At 46.6% G+C, this 6634-nt stretch overlaps 1 pseudogene; it reads left to right on the top strand.

The window, feature by feature from the left end:
* Positions 1-4428: 4428 nt before the first annotated feature.
* Positions 4429-6393, top strand: LOC134216849 (DNA polymerase delta subunit 2-like; annotated as a pseudogene).
* The last annotated feature ends 241 nt before the right edge of the window (positions 6394-6634 follow it).

Here is a 6634-nt window from a genome sequence, read left to right as displayed (position 1 = left end):
ACTTGTGGGCGCTACCCTCATCCAGAAGATAACATATCTTCGCCTAACGATGAGGGTTTCTGTCATAGCAAAAGGGTAAACGGTGTTTACTTTTTGTGAAGCTGCTACTGTCCCTCCTAGGATGGAGTATGGCAGAGCAGCACACCAGGGTAGTTGATACCTTTATGCGGCGAAGCTAACTCGGCCTTAAACCAGTAGTTGTAGCAGGTGACTTTCAATGGGCCGCGTGGGCAGGACTGGGGTTCCTGGTTTACTAACCGCTAGAGGAAGGTCATATCCTGTTAGAGTCACTAGCTGGTATTGAACGCGGTTCTGCTGAACGAAGGTCAAGTGCCAACGTTCAGAGGACCGGGAGCGGTGATTCATGTATCGATGTCGCACCTTCTGCAGCGCAGGATGGACTGGAAGAAATGAGATGGATGGCGGTCCACGAGGGTCATACTTCTAGCGACCATCAGGGAAGTACGGCCGTTTTATGGTCGAGTATACCCGGAGAACTACGACGAGAAGAGGTGGTGCAACGGATCCCGGATGGCGCACGTCACAGTTCAATCAAAAGCTGTTGGTGGAGGGCGCTGCGCTGGGAGAGTAGGACTTCACAGGACTAAGCGGTAACGACCTGACGGAAGTATTTCCTTACACGTCGCTTGCGACGTGGCGATGCCAAGGAAGCTGACCCAGCCCCTCAGGAAATCGACAACCAGTGTACTGGTGGTCTGACACGATTGCAGATCTTCGCAGAACCTGTCTTAAAGCTAAAAGGAGAAGAAGAAGTTGCGACGTGCTAGGAACAGACGCTGAGAGCGACCTTCGATAGACGAGGGGTATTCTGGACAGCGAGCAGAGCCCTGAACTACGAGAGATTAAATACCGGTAAGCAAGCGAGCCTGCTTCGAACAACTGTGCAGGATGGGCAGCAATGACACCCCGTGGGGCGATGCATACAGGATAGTGATGCTCTAGGGGACCAATAGCACACCTCCTGAAAAAGATCCTCAGAGCCGTTAGCCAGCATAGTAGAGGGGACTGTTTCCGACACATTACGAACCATCGGACTGGCCCGCCACCACCGTAACAATGAGTCAGTCGACGTGGTACCGCTAGTGACTAACTGAAGAGCTTATGGCCGTAGCCGCAAGAAAACTTAAGCTCAATAAGGCGCCAGGCCCGGATGGTATTCCAAACCTGGCCCTTAAACACACCATATCTTTGCCAAATCCAGATATGTTCCAGGAGCCGCCTCCAGAGATGCATGGACGAAAGCTGAAACTTCCCAGATCGATGGAAACGGCAGAAATTGGTGCTACACCGAAGCCTGGCAAACAGCCGGGGATCCTTCGGCATACAGACCAATTCTGTTTACCTCGACACAGCTGCTGAAAGCTGCTAGAGAGGGTCATTACCCTGAATAGATTGTCGCTTGCCCATACAGAGTGTGCTGGTATTTATCTAGCAAACCAGTATGAAAGCTTCTGTAAGGGGCCGTTCTACCATCGAAGCCAATTCGAGCTGGTAACGGATACGGCCAAGATAGCGAGAGGTCTAAACAGAAGAGGGTATTAGGTACTGTGCAGCGTTGATTACACTCGATGTAAAAAACGCGTTCATCAATGCTAGCTGGGCAGCAATTGCACCAAGGACTCCCTGCAACCGGGATTGAGAGTTCCGGATTACCTGTGCAGGATACTGAAAAGCTATTTTTCAGAATAGGGTGCTGTTATAACACACTGATGCCGGTCAAAGTCGGATCGTAGTGTCTGCGGGTGTTCCACAGGGATCGGGATCCTCGGACCGGTTCTGTGAATATCATGTACGATGGAGTATTACGCCTAAGTCTTCCGGCCGGGAGTGAAGATAGAAGGCTTCTGCGGATGACCGTAATGCTAGAAGTAGCAGGTGAGACACTCGTCGAAGTCGAACTGAAGGCTCTATACCGCGATTGGCAGAGTGGAGGAATGGCTCAACTGAGGCGGTTGTCCCTTGCAATAATCACAAGACAGAAGTTGTGGTAGTGCATAACCGCTCATGGGCTGCAACAGGCGAGGATAAGAGTAGGGACCTGCACAGGTTAACTCCTGTGGAGAGGTCTCTCGCCATCTGGGCGTGATGATCGATGAGATAAGCTCAATTTTTACGAGCCACGTCGATTATGCATGTCAGCGGGGCTTCATTGGCGATAAAATCTTTATCACGAATGATGTCCATCAGATCGGCGGTGTATAGTCAAGTGCGTAGGCTGACAGCTGGCGTAGCATTGTCTATCATCTCGTTATGGCGTGCCGGCATGGGCCAGCAGTACTCAAAAGCCGAGTACAATGCAAAGAAATTCGATCAGAGTGGCACCGGCTGATGTGCTTTACGTGTCGCGAGCGCATATCGCACCATACTCATATGAGGCGGTGTGCGTTATAGCGCTGAATGATGTTGATAGACACACCTCAGAGGAGGTGATGTGGAGTGCTACAACGAAAGGGACTCGGGTGCAAGTGCGACGTGTCAAGAGAGCAGCTTCTGTCATGCTCAAAATGGCAAAGAGCATGGACACCATGTGTAAAGTCAAAGGTCGTTGGACCCACAGACTGGATTCCAGATGTGTCCAACTGGGCTGATAGGAAGCATGGTCAAGTCAACTTCCACCCAACACAGGTGTTGTCTGAACATGGCTGCTTTTAAGAAATTCCTACACAGGGTTTGGCTTCTGCAGATTCTGCGGAGTGTCCTGAATGTGTAGGTGAGGTAGAATCGGCAGAGCATGTGGATGTCTGCATGCCCGGGCGATTCCGAGGTAGAACGCAATACCATGCTGCTTTATTAGTGGTATGGATACAACCCCTGGACAACCTTCGTCGAGAGGATGTGCTGGGAAGAAGCCATATGGAATGCGGTGAACACAGCATCTCAACAGATCATGTCGAAACTGGGTGCAGCGGTGGTGGCGTCTTGAACAAAAACCAACGGAGTAGCAGTAAGGGCACCTGGTGATGCAGTGAATATGGTTTGCTCCACCCCTGGACAAACCAACATGTCGCGGGTGGGCTGCGGGGACCTCAGTATGTAGATATAGAGGTCATTGCGGGTTCTTTCACGCGCGGTGGTTGTTGTCGGGGTGCTGCCTCTCAACGTGAGATTATGATACGGACCGTTAGGTTACTATCATAGCCATCGGTGATCGACGGGTGAGTGAGGTAGCCACCCTTGAAGTCGCGATGTTGTGTGTATTGACGTCGGGCAAGTGTTAGCATTAGGCGTGAGCGTTCTCAATAGTCCAGTCCCTGATGTATTGCTTAATTGCGGGCCGGGGGTAATGGACTGGCGAAAAGGGTTTTGGTTTTAGTGGGTCGGGTAAGAGTTACGATGATATACCCATCCCCACACCACCTGGAGTACCTCCTCAGTGTGTCTGGGTTGCAGATTTGCCATCTACTCCTGCTCAAGAAAAAAAAAAAAAAGATCCCCTATCCTCGCCATCGTTGCAAAAAGATGTTCCTGACAGCGACAATCTCCCCATCTGGTTGCTATTGTTCCGTTTACATATGAGCAAGTTCTAGCGGACAATACACTATCCGACAGTACTATGCGCGATATTAGCACAATGTAAACAGGAATTGTCCTCGCTAATAAGCGTTTACATTATGCATAATTTCGTGCTAGTATTGTCAGATAGTGCATTGTCCGCTAGAACTAGCTCATATGCAAACGTGGGGCTTGGCATATCCTTGGTAAATAACTAAAATATCTTTTGTCTGGTCACATTATCGTAAATGGACTGTCATTACGACAAGTGTAAGCTGCAGAAAATTTCACCGAAATTCAAATTTGACGGAACCCTTTGGTTTGAAACCAACCCAATTAAATAAAATTCTAAGACATACATCGTAAAAAAAATAACCTTTATATGTTTATGGCAAAAAACTGATTCGAAAATACTTATACTCTTCTATTATGTCACCCAATGAATGATCTCATATCAAAAGCTAATAACATTCATAAGTTAAATGAAAAGTATAAGTTCCTGAATATATGTGACTAATGCGATGTATAAGTTTTTTCTTATACCTTATCATTAAGCGCCTGTTTTGGCAAAAAAGTATTAGAAAATGTTAATAATAAATAACATTTTTAAAATTTTTTACGTGTACGTAGTTTTTTCATTTTCATTTTGGATTCAGTCGATTCAGTCCCTTGATACAATAAAATTATTTATTTTGAGTATTCTCAAATCCCATGGTGCCACTGGAAGAGCTTTTGCTGTGAAAGTTTATTTTCCAATGCATCTAGTTTTCGGCGCGCAAAAAACCGGAGCATAAACTGACAGCTCTTTTGTTGGACGTTTGATGTTCTATTCGTTTTCGCTAAAAATATAATTTCTATCTGATTGTTTCCTGTAGTTTCGTGATTATTCAGAAATCTTGATAGTAATAATTGCTATTTCCGGAGGACAAACACTTCAGCGAATCTCAGCCAAATAAGGATTTCTAAACGACTGGTGGTCGATTACGTGAACAAATCTGATAAATTCCACTTCAAGACCAAGGACTTCTCTCCAAACAATTCCTCGTGCACATCTATGCCATCGCGTTTGGATGAGATGCTCGGATTGATCAAAGAACGCGCCAAACATAAATGGGGTAAGTTTGCAGATTAGTCAGTTTTATCATTTTCTATAACCCATCACAAACTTCGCACAGGTACCAATGAACACCTGATCAAGCAGCTGGCCGAGCTGAAGGAAGACAGTCCCGGTGGAAGTGCATCATCGTCGGCACGCTGTTCAAAACACCAAGAGCTTCAAGCCCAGCATTCCTGCGGGAAATTTCTGAAGAGAATCAGCTGAAGGTTCCACAAACCGCCCTGCTCGCACTAATACACCGACGATGCCGACATCCTGATTCCTGGAGGACGCTCTGCAGCGGATCCGTCTGATGGGGAAAAGATGGACGCACCACTGTTCGTGACTGAAAGTGCGGTCTGCGCCGTTCTAGGTAAGGCAATTCTGGATGGCCAATTTGGTTGTTTCTATTCGGATGTGGGATTCGTAAACCAGCAAAGAGCCGGATGGCAAGAAAATGATTTCTGAATAACTGATTATTTTCTTCCGTTGCATGCTCAAACACTATCAAACTATGGCTGAAAAACTCTGAAACCAGGAGTAGAGCAGTAAGTTACGCCAAGTTAAACGGGTTTGAAAAATTTCCCTGTTGGTCATGTACATAACACGACGGTTTTAGTGTTGTCTCTATTAGGCACAAAGAAATGCTTTTGAAATTGGCCTCCAACTCTGCTACAGGTTAATTCTTCCAAAATTATGCGCATAACTTGCGTTATTAATATGAAACTTTCAGCCAATTCAATGCCAAAACATATTTTTCTAGGATACGAGGATGGAGATGGACGATCTCCGTGTGGAGGATTATCTGTTTTACGAAAGTGGACTACAGGAGCCCTTTGAAAACCATTGGAACATTCCTCCGTTGCTTTCTGTACTTCATCTCCGGTTTAAATTCTAGTGAGTGAATGCAATTAAATAAGATAAAATCTAATAAGTCGATGACTAAATTCGTAAGTCGATCCCACAGGGTTCCCCAAAACGACTATTCTATGTCGATGGAATTATTACAACAATGGATCTTTGGTAACCTGGAAGGATTCGGGCTGGTCGTGACTGGGAAGCGGCCAGCGTTGTTCGAGTCGCGCTAGCAGTGGAAATTCCGTAAAAGCTTCGGTAAAGCCAAAGAACAATCTTCATGGACGCCCCATCACAGAATCATCGGATCTACTGAATGCCGTTAAAGCGGTCGACACTTTCTGTGTACAACCTGGGCCCAATCGGTCAATTCTGTGGATTTGATGCCGGGCGAAGTTCCGGACCCAGCCAACCACATGCTACGCCGCCACAACAGCTTCCATGCATCAGGTGCATGTTCCTGCTGGGCGGTGTCTTTTGCAAGCTTTCGAGGTGTTACTAATCCGGTACGCTGTTAGCGAAATATCCGGTCGCTCCATTTTGGGCACCTCCGGTCAGAAACGTGGCATGACATCGGCTCGTTATTCTAAGATCGAGAATCCTCTGGAGGCTTTAAAGAGCACGTTAGTGTGGAGTCACATTGCGCCGGACGGCACCACAGATACGCTGCCGTGCCATATCCGCTGGTACTACCAGAAGGATCTGTTCATAATCAGCTGAATGTCCTACATGTACTTCTGCCGGTAACACAGGCGAAAGTCTCCGGACGGAACTTTGGGAGTGGCAGCACGGTCAACGAACGCGGCTTGGTTTGTGTGCCTTTCATCATTTTCTGGAAACCCATTCCATCGCGGTTGTGAATCTGAGGACAATTGGACTGCCAGCCGGTTTGCTTTAAGGTGAACGAATTTGATGATGCCGAAGAATGATAGTATTATGCTAGATTTGTTTACGTGTTGAATAAACCTTTTTTCATGATGTCAAATCAATGAGTTCGGTTTCCACAGCCATTATCACCCTTCTCCAGATCATGCGTAGTGGAGCTAATTTTTGGGGAATTGAGTCATATGGCCTGTATTTTGTCCAATTTATTACAAACATTAATTTTAATCCCAAACAATAAAACCTCATTTTGGATAAATAAGCAGATAAACCTCAATAGCAGCACCA

Source organism: Armigeres subalbatus, chromosome 2, assembly GCF_024139115.2.
Source record: "Armigeres subalbatus isolate Guangzhou_Male chromosome 2, GZ_Asu_2, whole genome shotgun sequence".
Lineage (NCBI taxonomy): Eukaryota > Metazoa > Arthropoda > Insecta > Diptera > Culicidae > Armigeres > Armigeres subalbatus.
The sequence above is the reverse complement of the archived record's forward strand: the minus strand, read 5'-3'. Positions and strand labels throughout refer to the sequence as shown.